The 12,175-nt window shown below is 37.4% G+C and overlaps 1 protein-coding gene and 1 pseudogene across 2 annotated transcripts in view; one reads left to right on the top strand and one right to left on the bottom strand.

Annotated features, from left to right (window-relative positions):
- The window catches only part of Rad54b (RAD54 homolog B), a 90,261-nt gene that overhangs the window by 22,094 nt on the left and 55,992 nt on the right, over window positions 1–12,175 (top strand). The gene's annotated exons all lie outside the window — the stretch shown is intronic.
- Window positions 9,787–10,741, bottom strand: LOC109674860 (small ribosomal subunit protein eS24-like; annotated as a pseudogene).

The raw sequence follows: 12,175 nt of genomic DNA, 5'->3' as shown, positions 1-12,175 counted from the left end.
ATAGAAACCAAAAAAACCATACAAAGAATTAATGAAACAAAAAGTTGGTTCTTTGAAAAAATAAACAAGATCGATAGACCCCTGGCAAACCTGACTAAAATGAGGAGAGAAAAAACCCAAATTAGTAGAATTAGGAATGCAAAAGGGGAGATAACAACAAACACCATGGAAGTCCAGGAAATCATCAGAGACTACTTTGAGAACCTATATTCAAATAAATTTGAAAATCTAAAAGAAATGGACAGATTTCTAGATACATATGATCATCCAAAACTGAACCAAGAGGAAATTAATCACCTGAATAGACCTATAACACAAAATGAAATTGAAGCAGCAATCAAGAGTCTCCCCAAAAAGAAAAGTCCAGGACCTGATGGATTCTCTGCTGAATTCTATCAGACCTTTAAAGAAGAACTGATACCAACCCTCCTTAAACTGTTCCACGAAATAGAAAGGGAAGGAAAACTGCCAAACACATTTTATGAAGCCAGTATTACACTTATCCCAAAACCAGGCAAAGACACCTCCAAAAAGGAGAACTATAGGCCAATCTCCTTAATGAACATTGACGCAAAAATCCTCAACAAAATAATGGCAAACCGAATTCAACAACACATCAAAAAGATTATTCACCACGACCAAGTAGGCTTCATCCCAGGGATGCAGGGGTGGTTCAACATACGAAAATCAATAAACGTAATAAACCACATTAACAGAAGCAAAGACAAAAACCACTTGATCATCTCAATAGATGCAGAAAAAGCCTTTGATAAGATCCAACATCATTTCATGATAAAACCTCTAAGAAAACTAGGAATAGAAGGAAAGTTCCTCAACATTATAAAAGCTATATATGACAAACCTACAGCCAGCATTATACTTAACGGAGAAAAACTGAAACCGTTCCCTCTAAAATCAGGAACCAGACAAGGATGCCCACTATCTCCACTCCTATTCAACATAGTACTGGAATTCCTAGCCAGAGCAATTAGGCAAGAAGAAGGAATAAAAGGAATACAAATAGGTAAAGAAACTGTCAAAATATCCCTATTTGCAGACGATATGATCCTATACCTTAAAGACCCAAAAAACTCTACTCAGAAGCTTCTAGACATCATCAATAGCTATAGCAAGGTAGCAGGATATAAAATCAACATAGAAAAATCATTAGCATTTCTATACACTGACAATGAGCAAACGGAAAAAGAATGTATGAAAACAATTCCATTTACAATAGCCTCAAAAAAAATCAAATACCTAGGTGTAAACCTAACAAAAGACCTGAAAGACCTCTACAAGGAAAACTATACACTTCTGAAGAAAGAGATTGAGGAAGACTATAGAAAGTGGAGAGATCTCCCATGCTCATGGATTGGTAGAATCAACATAGTAAAAATGTCGATACTCCCCAAAGTAATCTACATGTTTAATGCAATTCCCATCAAAATTCCAATGACATTCATTAAAGAGATTGAAAAATCTGTGAAATTTATATGGAAACACAAGAGGCCACGAATAGCCAAGGCAATACTCAGTCAAAAGAACAATGCAGGAGGTATCACAATACCTGACTTCAAACTATATTACAAAGCAATAACAATAAAAACAGCATGGTACTGGCACAAAAACAGACATGAAGACCAGTGGAACAGAATAGAGGACCCAGATATGAAGCCACACAACTATAAGCAACTTATCTTTGACAAAGGAGCTAAAAATATACGATGGAGAAATAGCAGCCTCTTCAAGAAAAACTGCTGGGAAAACTGGTTAGCAGTCTGCAAAAAACTGAAACTAGATCCATGTATATCACCCTATACCAAGATTAACTCAAAATGGATCAAGGATCTTAATATCAGACCCCAAACTCTTAAGTTGATACAAGAAAGAGTAGGAAATACTCTGGAGTTAGTAGGTATAGGTAAGGACTTTCTCAATGAAACCCCAGCAGCACAGCAACTAAGAGATAGCATAGATAAATGGGACCTCATAAAACTAAAAAGCTTCTGTTCATCAAAAGAAATGGTCTCTAAACTGAAGAGAACACCCACAGAGTGGGAGAAAATATTTGCCAACTATACATCAGACAAAGGACTGATAACCAGAATATATAGGGAGCTTAAAAAACTAAATTCTCCCAAAACTAATGAACCAATAAAGAAATGGGCATGTGAACTAAACAGAACTTTCTCAAAAGAAGAAATTCAAATGGCCAGAAAACACATGAAAAAATGCTCACCATCTCTAGCAATAAAGGAAATGCAAATTAAAACCACACTAAGATTCCACCTCACCCCTGTTAGAATAGCCATCATCAGCAACACCACCAACAACAGGTGTTGGCGAGGATGCGGGGAAAAAGGAACCCTCTTACACTGTTGGTGGGAATGTAGACTAGTCCAGCCACTCTGGAAAAAAATTTGGAGGCTACTTTAAAAGCTGGACATCAATCTACCATTTGATCCAGCAATACCACTCTTGGGGATATACCCAAAGACTGTTACTCCAGAGGCACCTGCACATCCATGTTTATTGCGGCACTATTCACAATAGCCAAGTTATGGAAACAGCCAAGATGCCCCAGCACTGACGAATGGATTAAGAAAATGTGGTATCTATACACAATGGAATTTTATGCAGCCATGAAGAAGAACGAAATGTTATCATTCGCTGGTAAATGGATGGAATTGGAGAACATCATTCTGAGTGAGGTTAGCCTGGCTCAAAAGACCAAAAATCGTATGTTCTCCCTCATATGTGGACATTAGATCAAGGGCAAACACAACAAGGGGATTGGACTATGAGCACATGATAAAAGCGAGAGCACACAAGGGAGGGGTGAGGATAGGTAAGACACCTAAAAAACTAGCTAGCATTTGTTGCCCTTAACGCAGAGAAACTAAAGCAGATACCTTAAAGCAACTGAGGCCAATAGGAAAAGGGGAACAGGAACTAGAGAAAAGGTGAGATCAAAAAGAATTAACCTAGAAGGTAACACCCACGCACAGGAAATCAATGTGAGTCAATGCCCTGTATAGCTATCCTTATCTCAACCAGCAAAAACCCTTGTTCCTTCCCATTATTGCTTATACTCTCTCTACAACAAAATTAGAGATAAGGGCAAAATAGTTTCTGCTGGGTATTGAGGGGGGAGCGGGAGGGGGTGGAGTGGGTGGTAAGGGAGGGGGTGGGGGCAGGGGGGAGAAATAAACCAAGCCTTGTATGCACATATGAATAATAAAAGAAAAAAGAAAAAAAAAAAAAAAGAAAAAAAAAAAAGGGCAAAATAGTTTCTGCTGGGTATTGAGGAGGGGGGAGATGGAGGGGGCGGAGGGGTGGTAAGGGAGGGGGTGGGGGCAGGAGGGAGAAATGAACCAAGCCTTGTATGCACATATGAATAATAAAAGAAAAATGAAAAAAAAAAAGATAGGAATAAGTGATACGTCCTTCAAAAAAAAAATTCACAACCAGTTGATGGTGAATATTTTTTTTCTCTTATAATGACTCATTTCCTTATATAACAAGCTCAAACACAATTGTAAGGAATCAGATATTGAATATTCTGACCCAATTCTAGCCATCTTTTTCCCTACAGAATGTTTGCCATAAAAAATTAAGAACTGAGGAGACCATTCTTTGTCTTTTTTGCCCCTTTCTTTTATTTATTCATTTTGTTTTTTTACATGTTTGAACTGAGGGCCTCTTGCTTGCTAGTCAGGAGCTCTGCTACACGAGCCACGCCCCTATCCTTGTTCCTATCCTTTGTCTTTTAAGGCTCTTTTTATGAGAATAAGTAGATTTCATGATTTTGGGGATGTATAGAGTTGTTTTCAATCCAGATTACTGGTTAATGTTAGTAGCCTGTTGACTAAAGATGGAAACATGATAGGTATCTCCCTGCCTCTTGTAAAAACATTATTGAATTTCCTTTCTTTAGTTCTCAGGATAAAGAAGGGATTTGAGGAAATATAGATACTTGGTCTGTTCCTTAAATTCTTGTCTTGGATGGAAGTGAATCAGTTTATCTTTATTGTGGATTCAGTCTGGTTAAAAAAAAAGTACTGGTTATTTGAATTTTGACTCTAATGCATCCTTCCCACCATGTTTGAAACTACTTAGATATTATCTAGGACCATTTTCAAGAGAATGGATTGTCAATACTTTCTTTTTAGTATAGAGATATAGAGCACTTTTTTTTTTTTTGAGGTGGGGCTCTCATGGAAAGAGGCAACAATAGATGATATGCATAATGAGCAATAATTTTTAACATGGGTTTTAGAGATCTCTCCCTTTGTGTTTCTCTGTGCTTATGTGTAGGGAGTGGGTGGTATAAGATCCAAAATTAAGGCTTGATTTTTTTTTTTTTCTTTTTGTGGTGCTGGAGATTGAGCCCACATAATAGTCAAGTGTTCTTCCACTGAGCTAAATATACCCCCAGCTCAAGGCTCAGTTAAAAATTAAAAAAAATTTTTTTGAGGTTTGCCACAGGATGATATGAAATATATGTAGATAGTAAAGTGGTTACTATAATGAGGCAAATTAAAATAGTCATCTCGGGGGTGGGGGCAGGGGGGAGAAATGACCCAAGCCTTGTATGCACATATGAATAATAAAACAATAAAACAAATAAAATAAAGTATTCATCTCATATAGCTAATATTTTTGTGTATGATGAGAGAAGCTAAAGTCTATTTAGTAAAAATCCCCAATACAATAGTTTTATTAACTATTGTCCTCATATTGCTTAAGTTGTACATTAGATCTCTAGATTCATTCATCCTACTTTATATTCTTTGAATGTATGTATCTCTCCATTTTCCCTCCATAACTACTTTATTTCTTATTCTCTATCTTCAAATATTTGGCCCTCTCCCTTTTTTTTTAAGATTTCATTTTCAAGGTGAGGTTATGTATTTTTCTATGTCTGACTTATTTCTGTTGGTATGATGTCTTCCACGTTAATCTATGTTGTGGCAAATGACAGAATTTCCTTTTGTTCTTGTTGTGCTGGGGATTGAACCTGTGATGACAGCTAGATGATTCTTACTCTGAATCGCTAAATGAGATTTCTCAAGTTTGTGCTAACAGTGGGCCACGCTTCTGTAACCATGAAGTTTCCTATCCTCAGACCTAGGTTATCACCGTGAACATGAATCCTCTTTTGGTTTCTGAGACTCCTAAGTATGCCAATGACATACAATCTTCTGTCTTCTTTGGAAGCTTCCTGGCTTCCAAACATATTCAGCAACAATTACATTATCTATACAGATAAAATGGTTAAGTAAAAGAGTAGCCATAAAAAAAAATATAGCTTGGAGGTGTGTTGCAAGTGGTATAGTGCCTGCTTTGTAAACATGAAGCCTTGAGATTAAACCCCAGTCCCACCAAATCCTGAGACTCTGGATCTAATTCTCAGTATCCCAAGGAAAAATAAAACTAAACAAAACAAAAACCAAGAAACAAAAAGAGTAGCTTACCTGTGTTTTCAGTATTTAAAATTTAGTTAAAAGCTAGGTTTCTGTCAGCCAGTTTTTGAGACAGACTCTTGTAGCTCAAAATATTTTCATTCCATGGACAAGACTCATTGGTGGCCACCACCCAGCCAGGCTGATGAACCATAGTCTGGGAGTATCTGGCTCTTCCTACTGCTTCCAAACTTAAATGAAACTTGGTACAACATGCTTGGTGGTAGAACCCTGAACAGCAATGGAGTCCAGATATACACAATCTGGAAGTACAGTGTTGTTCTGTCCTAGTACGGTGAACTTTGATCTTGGGAACAGGAGACAGCAGGGAACTTTCCAGATAAAATTCTCTTTTTCCTCTGTGGACTACTCTGAGGTATTGTTTTTTTGTAGTCAATCAGATATTCCAAGACAAAGGGTTTTGTCAACTGTGTCTTTTTGTAGCTTGACCTAAAGTGGTAGCCAGTACTTTGTATTGCTTTACATATTTCCTTGCCTCAGTTTACCTTTTTCACCCTTGATGCCCTGTGTACCTCCTAAGAAAAGTACCAGAATTTCAATCATATCTACTTGCCAGAGAGCTGGGCAAAGAGGAAGATAAATAAGGTTTATAATCCTTATCTTGTGTGTGTGTCATTTTTTTTAGTATTTTCTAAAATGTAGAAATAGTTGCAGTAGTCAGTGATCTTTTTGTCTAAAAAAAGTTCATGGCGGGCTGGGTATGTAGCTTAGTGGTAGAGTGCTTGCCTATCATGTGTGAGGTCCTGGGTTTGATCCCTAGTCCCCTCTTTGGGTTTGATCCCCAGCACATCCCCCCAGTTCATGGGAAAAATCTTTATTATTAATTTTAGTAGATCTAATTAAGTTTCATTTTAAAATTTAGCTTTGTTCAAACTTCATGTATTTTTAGTGGTTAAAGAGTTTAAAATACATTAACTGCTACATTTATTTTCTTTTTAAGGGTAATTTTTGAACATTTTATTATGGTAATTTAAAAATTTTGCCATGTATGGTGTTGCCATGCCTATAATCCCAGCACTCAGGCTGAGGCAGGAGAATCGTGAGTTACAGGCGAGTTTGGGCTTCATAGTGACCCTGTCTCAAAAAAATTTGCTTTTAATTGACATAAAAATTATATTTATGGGATACCAAGTGTTGTTTTAAAAGGTGTACATTGTGAGATGCACAAATCAGATTTAGAACATCTATCTCTATTTTCTCAAGTATTTATCATTTCTTTGTGGTAAAATTATTATGATAATTTTTAAAAGTATCTGCAAGTTGACAGAATTTTATGTTGAACCCCATATACTCATTGCCTCAAGTCTACAATTAAATTTTTACAGTGTTTGCTTTATTACATGTCTATTTATGATTCTGTCTTACTTGTTTAAAATGGATTCTAAAGTTAGAGCTATTAGTACATTTTCCTCAAAATGATTCATGTAATTCATTAAGATTAATGTATCTGCTGGGTGTTGTAGTATGTGCCTGTAATTCTAGCACTCAGCAGGCTGAGAGAGAAGGATCAAGAGTTTGAGGCCAGCTTGAGCTACACAGCAAAACTCTGTATACTACAAATAAAACTAAGCTCTTACTGCTGTGCTTTAAATGAAGATATCATACATTATATATCCACCTAGAGATTGTTTGTTATTCATTAGTATCAAAGATAGAACTGGACATTAGTTTAAATGGTGAAAACAGATTTTATTTAGTAACAACAGATTATTTTCACTGGTTAACTTCAAATAACTAGTGGTGAAACAAATTTTATCCCCTGACAGTAGGGCTAAGTTCCATTTCAATTTGTGCAGAGGTGACTGGGCCTCTGCACAAATGAGAGTAGAGAAAGGGAGCCAGTGGGAGTTCAAGTATCAGATATGTGAAAAGTAGTGAAAGATTGCTGTTATTTGACTGTGTTCCCCCATTCACCAAATTAATATGCTGAAACTCTAATCCCCAATATAGGGCCTTTGGGAGTGATTAGTTCATGAGAGCAGAAGCCTAATGAATGGAATTAGTCCCCTTGTAAAACAGGTGCAAGAGAACTCATTTGCTCCTTTTACATTGTGAGGACACCAGAACCTTGATCCTTAGACTTCCCAGCCTCTAGAACTGTGAGAAATTAACCTCTGTTCTTCATAAGATAAGCCATTCAGTTTATAGTGTTACAGAGCATCTCCAACATACTCAGATAGTTGGTATGTAAATGCAAATAGGCCAGCCATGTCTGCTAGTTCACCAATTATTTTTTTTGGTGACACTGGGATTTGAACTCAGGGCTTCACACTTTCAAGGTAGGTGCTCTTATTGCTTGAGCTACTCTGCCAGCCTGTGTCCACTAGTATGGAAGTTATCAGTTAGGATTGTCCTCCCAAAGAGACTGAGAGTCAGAGGTTCTGTATTCTCTCTCTCTCTCTCTCTCTTTCTCTCTCTCTCTCTCTCTCTCTCTCTCTCTTTTTCTTTCCCTCTCTCTCTCTCTCTCTGTCTGTTGGGGAATGATCCCAGAGCCTTGTGCATGCTTTACCCATGGTTTATCATTGAGCTACATCCTAGTTCATCTTTTTTTTAGAGTTGATTTGACTTGGAAGCAAAAGCACAGAAGCTTCAAAAGTGTGTCTGTATCAGTTAAGTGAATTTTTAACTCTGTGTCACCTTATTATTAATGACATTGAATTCAAAGAGTATGATGTAAATTTAAAATGCCTGTAAATGTACCAATGAACTCATGGCCTCGAGCTTGTTATGCAGGTGCTCTGCCACTTGAGCCTACCCCCAACCCTTTTTTGCTTTAGTTATTTTTAAGTAAGGTCTTATGTTTTTACCTGGGGCTAGCCTCAGACCTCAGTCCTCCTATATATATATATGGCCTCCTATGTACCTGGATCAAAGGCATGAACCACTATGCTCATTTATTGAGATGGGATCTCCCTAACTTTTTGGCCCGGCCTCAAGCCTTTATCCCCCACCTATTGCTGACTCCCAAGTAGCTGGGATTACAGGCATAAGCCACTGTGCCTGGCTTTTTCTTTCTTTCTTTTTTTTTAATAGACAATTTGCATAATACTTATAATTTAAAATTTCTGTATGTTGACTCATGCTAGATAAATGTGTAATATTACTTATTGATTTGTATTATAAAAATGTTCACTTTAAACATAAATTCTTCCATCAATGATGAATGGACAAACTTCAAAGAAAAATTTTATAATCAATGTAGTGTTTTTCCCATCTCTCCCTTAAAAATAGTTTCTTTTTTTATACAGGAAACCAAGCTGTTTTCTAGCTGGCCAAAAGTATAACCTTGGATTTTTTTTTTTTTTTTTTGCAGTCCTGAGGCTTAAACTCAGGGCCTTACACTAGGCTGGTATTCTACCACTTGAGCCACTCTACCAGCCCTAAGCTCAGATCTTGTTTTATATAAATCATTTAAAAAATATTCCTGGATATTTAATTCTTATTTGAAATGATTAAATTCACATCTATTCTTGGTTGAATCTTGAGAGGAAACGTCTTATCAAACTTACAGTACATTTGTTGATAATGTCTCAATATCACCCAGTTTATTAGCTTTAAAACTTTCTATACAATAAGCAGCTTATTTTTGTTATTATGTTGTAACAAATTACATTTGGTATCATCATGAAACTTGAGGTGTCCCTTATTCCATTTTCTTTCTGTCTCCCTCTCTTTTTAAAACTGTTCCAGTAGAAGGACTAGCTTCCGCATCTATGTGCAATTTTGTATCAGTAGTATACCTACTTTTTCTTCTTTTTTAGAAAGGTTTTTGCAGTTTATTAATCTCTGGTGAATAATTTACGCAATCACTAGAGATAAAGTTATTGTGTCTACATCTTGGTAAGTGCAAAGCCCAAACCAAACATAGTCAAGAAATGAGTGGAGAAATATTTACTACCTGCAGTAGGTAAGGATAACACAGGAGTCACTTCTAAAACAATACCCTTCCCTAACATTGGAAGACTGGGGATTCATATAAGAAAGTACATTAGGAGCAGGCTCATTTCTGAGCATGCTCAGTTAAAGAGTACATTTCAGAGCATACATTCAGTTTAAAGCCATAGTTCAAGAAGGAAGGATGACAGACACATTTTTGGTCATGCTTAGCTCAAGGTCATGGAGCACATGTTAGGATATATTGGCCAAGAGGAACACTTTTGGACATGCTCAGCTTGTGTCATAAAGATGGCAGACAGGAATACCTCTGGGCAAGTGCAGTTTTCTCCAAAAAGTTTTAGATGACAAAAAAGGAAAGGATACTTTGAAGGTATATAGGAGTTTGCCTCTAAAGGTGCCTGCCTTACTTAGTGGCTAACAGATTCTTTATTCCTGTGCTTTTTGCCAGTACCATCTTTGCAGTTCCCCTGATTTTCTTCATCCTGTTTTTGTGTTCCATTTGCTGTTTTCTTGAGTTCTTTTTCTTCTCAAATATACCATGTTTTGCAAGTTTATACTTGTGTTTATTTTGATACTGGAGCTAGAGCAAAAGTCCAGCTCCAGGGAGTCCCATGGGATTGGGCTCTGCCACCTTCCTAGAAAGCCAAATAGAGATGAGTGGTGGTGAAAGCAGGCAAGGAGCTTTGTTAGTAGTGATCACATGATGAAGAACAGAGGTCTAATGACCTAAAATCTGTCTTCAAAGTGCATATGGCAGTTTCTGTTATATAAGAAAAGAAAGACAGACAAGGATTGGGGGTTTTCATAGTAGTAGTTCAGGTTGTCTTGGTCTGGCTGGCTCTGGCCATTAGCTCAGCATCAGCTATGCAGAGATATGTTGGTGCCAAGAAGGTCTCTATTGCTTAGGGGGAGTTGTGGTCCTTTTGAAAAGATGTTCATCAGTCAGCCTACCTAGGATCCAAAGTAGCTGTAGAGGAGAAAGACTCAGAATAACTCAGAGGAAGGAAATAAAACAAAATGGAGTTAGCTAGGTCAGTGACTGGACCCTCCCTTTAAATCCCCACTGTTGCACCCTCATTCCATTTCTGTGGGAGTGGGGCTGAAGGTGGGGTCTTGTTAACTTCTCTTTGCATGACCCAAAGAATTATAAATGATGCCAAAGCTAGTTGACTTGCTATTATCAAAATGTGTTCTGATGACATCTGGTGTGGTTATGTGCATTTTGGCTAGTTTTTCCCGAGTTTCTGCTTAGATACTGTTGCCTTCCCAGGGTGATGGGCACTGATGACCATTTGTTTCCTCTGAAGTAGTTGGTTGGTCATCACCTTCGTACTCTGGATAGTTACTGTTTGATTCATGATGGTGGCTAATTCTCAGTCAACCAGGGAGGACAAAAACTGCCTTCTTTTTTAAAAATTTATTAATTTTTTTGGTGCTGGGAATTGAATCCAGGGTCTTGCAATTGGTAAGCATGCACACTACCACCGAGCTACCACTGAGCCCCACAATCTTCTTTAAAAAATAAAAAGTTATCCATTCCATTTTTTTAAACTAGAAAGATAATTTTATTGTAATGTAATTAAAACAGTGTTTCAGATTAGTAATTATAGTTTATATAGGATATCATGAATTTGTGCTGCCTACATGAAATATTGAAATCAATCTTCTACAATGTTACATCAGTGTGCATAGAACAAAAAGTCTTTCAAACTGAGTCAATTTTTTAAAGATCCACTACATTGGAGATACCATAGGACAAATTGTACCTGGAAGTTTAAGTTGGTAGCAAAGACTTTTTGTTACTGTTGTTGGGGAATCGAACTCAGAGTTTTGTGCTTGATGGGCTCAACCACTGAGCTACATCTCCTAGCTTCAGGTAAGGAAGACTTTATTCAAAGACTATGGGAATAAGGGAAAGTGATTGAACTCAAATCCCAATACAATTGGACTTATAGCCAAGTTGCAGGGTCAGTAGGTTAGTGCGTGGAAATGTAGCAGTTGTACTTGGTAAGATATCAAGGGTGGGTAGGAGGAAGAACTTCATTAGATTTCATGGGAGGAGGGTGAAGAACTTGATTAGGTTGATCAGGTTGGAGGGTAGGGATGAGAAGCTTGATTAGAAAGCAAGAGTGGGGGAATTCTCAATAAACTGGCTTAGCAGGATTCTTGCTAGTTACAACAGTCCAAACAGGACAAGGACTAGTTCTACTTGAGAAGAATTCTCAGAAGAGCCTAACTAAAGCTTGGTCAAGGAGGGAGGTTTTTTTTTTTTTTTTTTTCAGTGCTGGGGTTTGAGCTCAGGGCCTACACCTTGAATCACTCCTCCAGCCCTTTTTTGTGTTGGGTTTCTTTGACATAGGGTCTTGCAAACTATTTGCCCAGGTTGGCTTCAAACCCGTGATCCTTCTGCTCTCTCCCTTCTGAGTAGCTAGGATTACATACATAAGCCACCAGAGCCCATCAAGGAGGGAGTCTTTGTCAGTAATATTAGAAGCTATAGTATCATGCGATGAAAACGTTAAGGCAAAATGTAATCCTACCAAAACAATAAAGTCGTGTTTAAGGTGGAAATATGTGTTGCTTTAGCTTAAAATTTTTTTGAATTAATCAAAATTCAATGTAATTAAAAGTTCAGTCCCTCATTTTCTTTAGCCACATTAAGAAAAAATCCCGACTCACACCTGTAATCCTAGCTACTTTGGGGGACTGAGATCAGGAGGATCACTGTTGGAAGCCACTTCTGGCAAATAGTTCTCCAGACTCCATCTGCAAAAATAACTAGAGCAAAATGA

The sequence above is a fragment of the Castor canadensis genome, chromosome 3 (genome assembly GCF_047511655.1).
Source record: "Castor canadensis chromosome 3, mCasCan1.hap1v2, whole genome shotgun sequence".
Lineage (NCBI taxonomy): Eukaryota > Metazoa > Chordata > Mammalia > Rodentia > Castoridae > Castor > Castor canadensis.
The sequence above is the reverse complement of the archived record's forward strand: the minus strand, read 5'-3'. Positions and strand labels throughout refer to the sequence as shown.